Below are 7,054 nucleotides of genomic sequence, written 5' to 3' on the forward strand. Positions count from 1 at the left end.
AGTGATATGTCGTTCATATACTGTGACCCAGAACATTAAACCAGAAAAGTGTCCTCGGAAATGCCAGGGAATGTATACAAAAACATTCAGAGCTGGCCTTGCTGGAGCACGCCTTAAATCCCAGTACTCAGGGTACAGAGGCAGGCAGATCTCTGAGTTCAAGGCCAACCTCATCTACACAGGACAGCATAATGTGATTTTGTCATAGAAAAAATAATTTCAGAATAGACACACATTAGACATAATTCAAAAGCCTTCCAAGGAGCAGGTGGGGTGGCTCTGTGGGAAAAGGCACTTGCTGCCAAGCCTGAGGGCCTGAGTGGATTCCTGTACCCACACAGTAGAAAGAGAGGTGACTTTCTCAAGTGCTCTCTCTCTCTCTCCCTCCCCACCTCTCTCTCACATACACACACAAATTAAAACGTAAAAACAAAAATGTGAAAGCCTATCACTAGTAAAATGCATAGATGCATTTCTTTTAAATATATTTACTTGTATTTGTAACTGTGTGTGTGTTGGGGTGTATGGGTACATGACCATGCATGCAGGCGCCCACAGAGTCCAGAAGAGGCTGGAAGAGCTGGAGTTGCTGGCCGTTTGTGAGCTACCAAGTCCAGTGATGGGACTGAACTCAAGACCCTGCTGGAGCAGAACAAGCTCTTAACCCCTGAGCCACCTCTCCCACACCAGAGGAAAGCTTTTTTTTTTTTAAGGTAAACAAATTTATTTTCTGTTCATGAACGTGAGTGCACACAGGGAGGTCATCTGGAGGTCAAAGGACAACTTTTGGACGTTTGTTCTCACCTTCCACCATGCTGAGACAGCATCTCTCTTGTTCCTGCTGCATGGTTTGCTCCAGGCTAGTTGGCCTAGTAGCTTCTAGAAAATTCTTTGGTCTCACCATAAGAGTCCTAGGATTACAGATAGACCTGCTTTTTTATTCTGGACATCAAACTTAGGTCTTGAGGCCTGAGTTGGTTTTGTAATTGCACTAACAAGCAGCAATGAAAGCAGTTAAACTATACAGACTGATGTGAAGTTAACACAGGACAGTAAAACCTAAAGCCTATCTGAGATGGATTACTACATAAATTTTGAAGCCAGAAAAATGCAAATTATACTGTTGAACATGAATGAACTTGGAAGAACCATGAAACTATAATGGTAGGTAGAAACTATTGTAAAAGGGGAGGATGAGTCCCCTTGGGAGGAACCGAGACGTACTGCTGAGACACAGGGACACCCACAGTGCTGGCCGTCTGCCGGGTCTTGGTCTGGACGGTGAATGCAGGACAGGTGTCTATCTCATAATTACACACCATACCATATGTTTATGTCTAATGCCTCTTTCTGTACATGAATTATATTTCACAGTCACATTTTAAACATCTTTTTGGAGACAAGTGCTTATTCTATAGTGCAGGTCTCAAACTGCTGCCTCAACCTCTCGAGTGTGTGGTTAACCTATCATTCGTTCTGTCTATTTCGTTTTTTTTTTTGTTGTTGTTGTTGTTTTTTTGAGGCAGGGTTTCTCTGTGGCTTTGGAGCCTGTCCTGGAATTTGCTTTGTAGACCAGGCTGGCCTCGAACTCACAGAGATCCATTTACCTCAGCCTCCTGAGTGGCTAGGATTAAAGGTTGCACCACCACCACCCAGCTTACTCTGTCTTCTTTATTAGGCACTTTTCCATTGCTGTGATAAAACATCATCACCCAAAGCAACTTATGGAAGAAAGAGTTTATTTGGGCTTCTGGTTATTGTGTCAATTTTACTCCTTTGCTTCTTTGACTCTTGGAGGGGCCCACCACCCAGCTCCCAAATAAACCACACACTGAGTCTTATTCTTAGCTATGAATGCCTGGCCTTAGTTTGGCTTGTTTCTAGCCATCATCCCCTCTACCTTTTGCCTCTGGGCTTTCCTGTTCTCTTCTGTAAATCTTTCTCTTACCCCCATGGCTGGCTGGGTAGCGGGCTGTGGGGCCCCTATTGACCTCGTGTCCTGTTTTCCATTGCCAGCCCCGCCTTGCTATTCAGCTCTTTATTACACCACCAGGTGTTTATTAGACCACCAGGTGTTTTAGAGAAGCAAAGAATCACAGCTTCACCCCATTAAAAAAATGCAGCACAGACAAAAGTCACACACCTTAAAATAATATCCCCAGCTTATGTTTCTGGGGGATGAGAGCCCCCTGGGTAGGGAGAGGCATGGCAGCAAGTAGCAGGCATGGGGTCAGGCGCACGAGGCTGCTTCAAACACAAGCAGAATAGAACAGGAAGAAGAGTGAGTCTACAGACAGTGAAAGCCACACACACACACCACACACACACACACACCAAAAACACCACACACACACACCACACACACACACCACACACACCACACACACACACACCACACACACACACCACACACACACCACACACACCACACACACCACACACACCACACACACCACACACACACCACACACACACCACACACACCACACACACACACACCACACACCACACACACACCCCACACACACACACCACACACACACACCACACACACACCACACACACACACACCACACACACACACCACACACACCACACACACACACACCACACACACACACACCACACACACACACCACACACACCACACACACATACACCACACACACACCACACACACCACACACACCACACACACATACACCACACACACACCACACACACCACACACACACCCCACACACACACACCACACACACACACACACACCCCACACACACCACACACACACCACACACACACACCACACACATACCACACACACACCACACACACACCACACACACACACCACACACACCACACACACACACACCACACACACACCACACACACACCACACCACACACACACCACACCACACACACACACACCACACACACACCACACACACACACACCACACACCACTCACACACACACACCACACACACACACCACACACACACCCACCACACACACACACACACACACCACACACACCACACACACCACACACACACCACACCACACACACACACACACACACACACACCACACACACCACACACACACCACACACACACACCACACACACCACACCACACACACACACACCACACACACCACACACACACACACACACACCACACACACACACCACACACATACCACACACACACCACACACACAACCACCACACACACACCACACACACCACACACACACACACCACACACACACCCCACACACACACACCACACACACACACACACCACACACACACCACACACACCACACACACACACCACACACACACACCACACACACACACCACACACACACACACCACACACACACACACCACACACACCACACACACCACACACACACCACACCACACACACACACCACACACACACCACACACACACCACACACACACCACACCACACACACACACACCACACACACACCACACACACACTACACCACACACACCCACCACACACACCACACACACACACACACCACACACACACACACACACACACACACACACACACACACACACACACACACACACACACCACACCACACACACACCACACCACACACACACCACACACACACACCACACACACACACACACACACACACACACACACACACACACACACACACACACACACACACACACACACACACACACACACACACACACACACACACACACACACCACACACACACACACACACACACACACACACACACACCACACACACACCCCACACACACACACCACACACACACACACCACACACACACACACCACACACACACACCACACACACCACACACACAACACACACACCACACACACAACACACACACAACACACACACACCACACACACACCAAAAACACCACACACACACACACACCACACACACCACACACAGTGACCTATTGACCTACTTCCTCCAGCAAGCTCCCAGCTCCTAAAGGTTCCACAGCCTTCCCAACAGCACCACCAACTGAAAGCCAAGTGTTCAAACGTTGACCTGATGGGGGATGTTTCTCTTTCCAATCAAAAACTCTTTTCTGATTATTCCCTTAAAGAGACAACAGGACCAGACTCTTAACAAATGTAGCAGACCCCCCACACTCAGGAATGCTGTATCCATTTACATTTTTGTTTGTTCGTTTGTTTAGTTTGTTTGTTTGAGACAGGGTTTCTCTGTGGAGCCCTGGCTGTCCTGGAACTCACTCTGTAGACCAGGCTGGCCTCAAACTCAGAGATCCGCCTGCCTCTGCATCTTGATGGCCGGGATTAAAGGCGTCACCATCACTGCCTGGCAAGACAGTTTCAGGAAAGCAGACCTTGCACCTTGCCTGGGCAAACAGTAGATCTGGCCCTGGTGGTGGAAGGTACGAGTGAGCTGGCCCTGAGTGCATGAGAGCAGAACCCCTCCCCGCCACCCCTCCACCCCACCCACCCCCTCCTCCCCAGCCCACCCCCTCCACCCCCTCTACCCCTCCCCGCCACCCCTCCACCCCACCCACCCCTCCACCCCACCCACCCCTCCTCCCCATCCCACCCCCCTCCACCCCATCCCACCCCCTCCACCCCACCCCCCTCCACCCCATCCCCCTCCACCCCACCCACCCCCCTCCACCCCCTCCTCCCCATCCCACCCCCCTCCACCCCATCCCACCCCCTCCACCCCACCCCCTCCACCCCATCCCCCCTCCACCCCACCCACCCCCTCCACCCCACCCACCCCTCCACCCCACCCACCCCTCCTCCCCATCCCACCCCCCTCCACCCCATCTCACCCCCCTCCTCCCCACCCCACCCCTCCCCGCCACCCCCTCCACCCCCCCTCCACCCCACCCACCCCCCCTCCACCCCCCTCCTCCCCACCCCACCCCTCCCCACCACCCCCTCCACCCCACCTCCCCCTCCCCATCCCACCCCCTCCACCCCTCCCCGCCACCCCTCCACCCCACCCACCCCCCTCCACCCCCCTCCTCCCCACCCCACCCCCTCCCCGCCACCCCCTCCACCCCACCTCCCCCTCCCCATCCCACCCCCCCACTCCCCCCACCCCCCCACCCCACCCACCCCCTTTCCCTCCATCCCACCCTCCTCCATCCCACCCCACCCCACACCCACTGCTCCTTGCTGCCTGCTGCAGGGGGTGAGCTAGTCCAGGCAGTGCTGGCAGTGGTGTCAATGAGGGAGAGCTGGCAGGCTGACCAACCCAGCCACCACTCAGGCCCAGAACCAGGGCTTTGAGGAAGCCGACCCTAGCATCCACTCCATCAGTGAAGCGCTGGAGCACGTGAAAGCCTGGCCCTGCAGACCTAGGGTCTCCATGACACAGGGCAACAGCTGGATGTCCAAGAGAAGCACTGTGTGTGTGTGTGTGTGTGTGTGTGTGTGTCCAGTATCGAGGGTATAGCAGAAGCCAGAGGCCTCAAAGCAGACCAACAACTCATTGCAATGAACATTTATAAGTAAAGATTTATGGACTAAAGGGTATATACATTGTGACTCACTGGGCCCCAATACAGACAGCTTCTTTTTTTCTTTTTGTATGTTTGTTTTTTATTTTTGGTTTCACATTTTTCTTTTAAATTTTATTTTATTTGGGTGGGGGAGGTTGCAGGGCAGGGACAAATATGAAGGGATGAGGAGATGAATGGGCTCTGGATGCTTGATGTGAAATCCAAAGAATCAAAAAAAAAAAAAAAAAAAAAAAAAAAAATGGTTTCACATTGCAGCCCAGGCTGGCCTGGGACTGACTTACATAGCCCAGGCTGGCTTCCATCTCATGACAATCTTCCAACCTTAGCCTCCTCAGTATTGAAATTACAGGCATACATTACTGAGCAGAAATAATATATTTACTAATGTAGTAAACTGGTGCCGGGCTTGATCTCAGCACTCCAAGTCAGAGGCGGGAGGGTTTCAAGCTCAAGGCTATCTTAACAATAGCAATGAGAATAGACAACTGGTCAACTGTCAGTGTTCTCCTGAGCACTGTGAACTGCCAGCAACTCCATCTAACCCAGAGGCAGGTTGGTAGGAGCCATAGTTTGCAGCTGGTTGGTCAGAAGTGGATATGACAATCTGCCCATTGGAACCTGCAGTAAGGAGATTCATGGGCCACGCCCTGAACCTATAGGATGTTACACCTGCAGTAAGGAGATTCATGGGCCACGCCCTGAACCTATGGGATGTTACGCTGCTTGCAGGCAGATTTTATCAGAACTGGATTAAATTAAAGGACACACATCTGGAGTCTTCTCTGGAAATAGCAGGTGTTTTTGGCTTTGCATTAACAAAGGACAACAGGGACTAGGGAGATGGCTCAAGTTAACTGTACTTGTTCTTGCAGAGGACCTGGGTAAGGTTCCCAGAACCAATGCTGTGTCCCATAAACATCTGTAACTCCAGTTCCAGGAGACCTGACACCCTCTTATGGTCTCCGAGGGTACTAGGTACACACTCGGTGCACGTGCACATGCTGTCAAACACTCACACACACATACACATTAAAAAAATACAAATAAGCTGCTCTAATTAGGGCATGGTGACAAACACCTGTAATTCCAGCACACAGGAGGTGGAGGCAAGCAGATCTCTGTGAGTCTGAAGCTAGCCTGGGCTACATACTTGTAGCAGGCAAGAGGTTCCTGTACACACAGGTAAGCACTAGGGAAATCAGAAAGAAATACTTGTCTCTTCAAAGAAAGGAGATGCTTACCTGGCTTCTGCTTGGAATGCTGGGAAAGGATGTAGTTTACAACCCCCAGAATATTCTGTTTGTTTAGCACAGACCCCCACACACACACCAAAATCTTGAGCATTAGTTCACAGTCCATAAAACCTTATGAGAGATGTCACATGTAGTTTCCAACAGCCTAAGTGACTTCTATGTTGTATTAGGGCCAGGCCAATCCTGACTCCAACAGGCATTGTGTTTGCCTCAGGTATTCTCCCTAGAC

The sequence above is a fragment of the Phodopus roborovskii genome, unplaced genomic scaffold (assembly GCF_943737965.1).
Source record: "Phodopus roborovskii unplaced genomic scaffold, PHOROB, whole genome shotgun sequence".
Taxonomy (NCBI): Eukaryota; Metazoa; Chordata; class Mammalia; order Rodentia; family Cricetidae; genus Phodopus; species Phodopus roborovskii.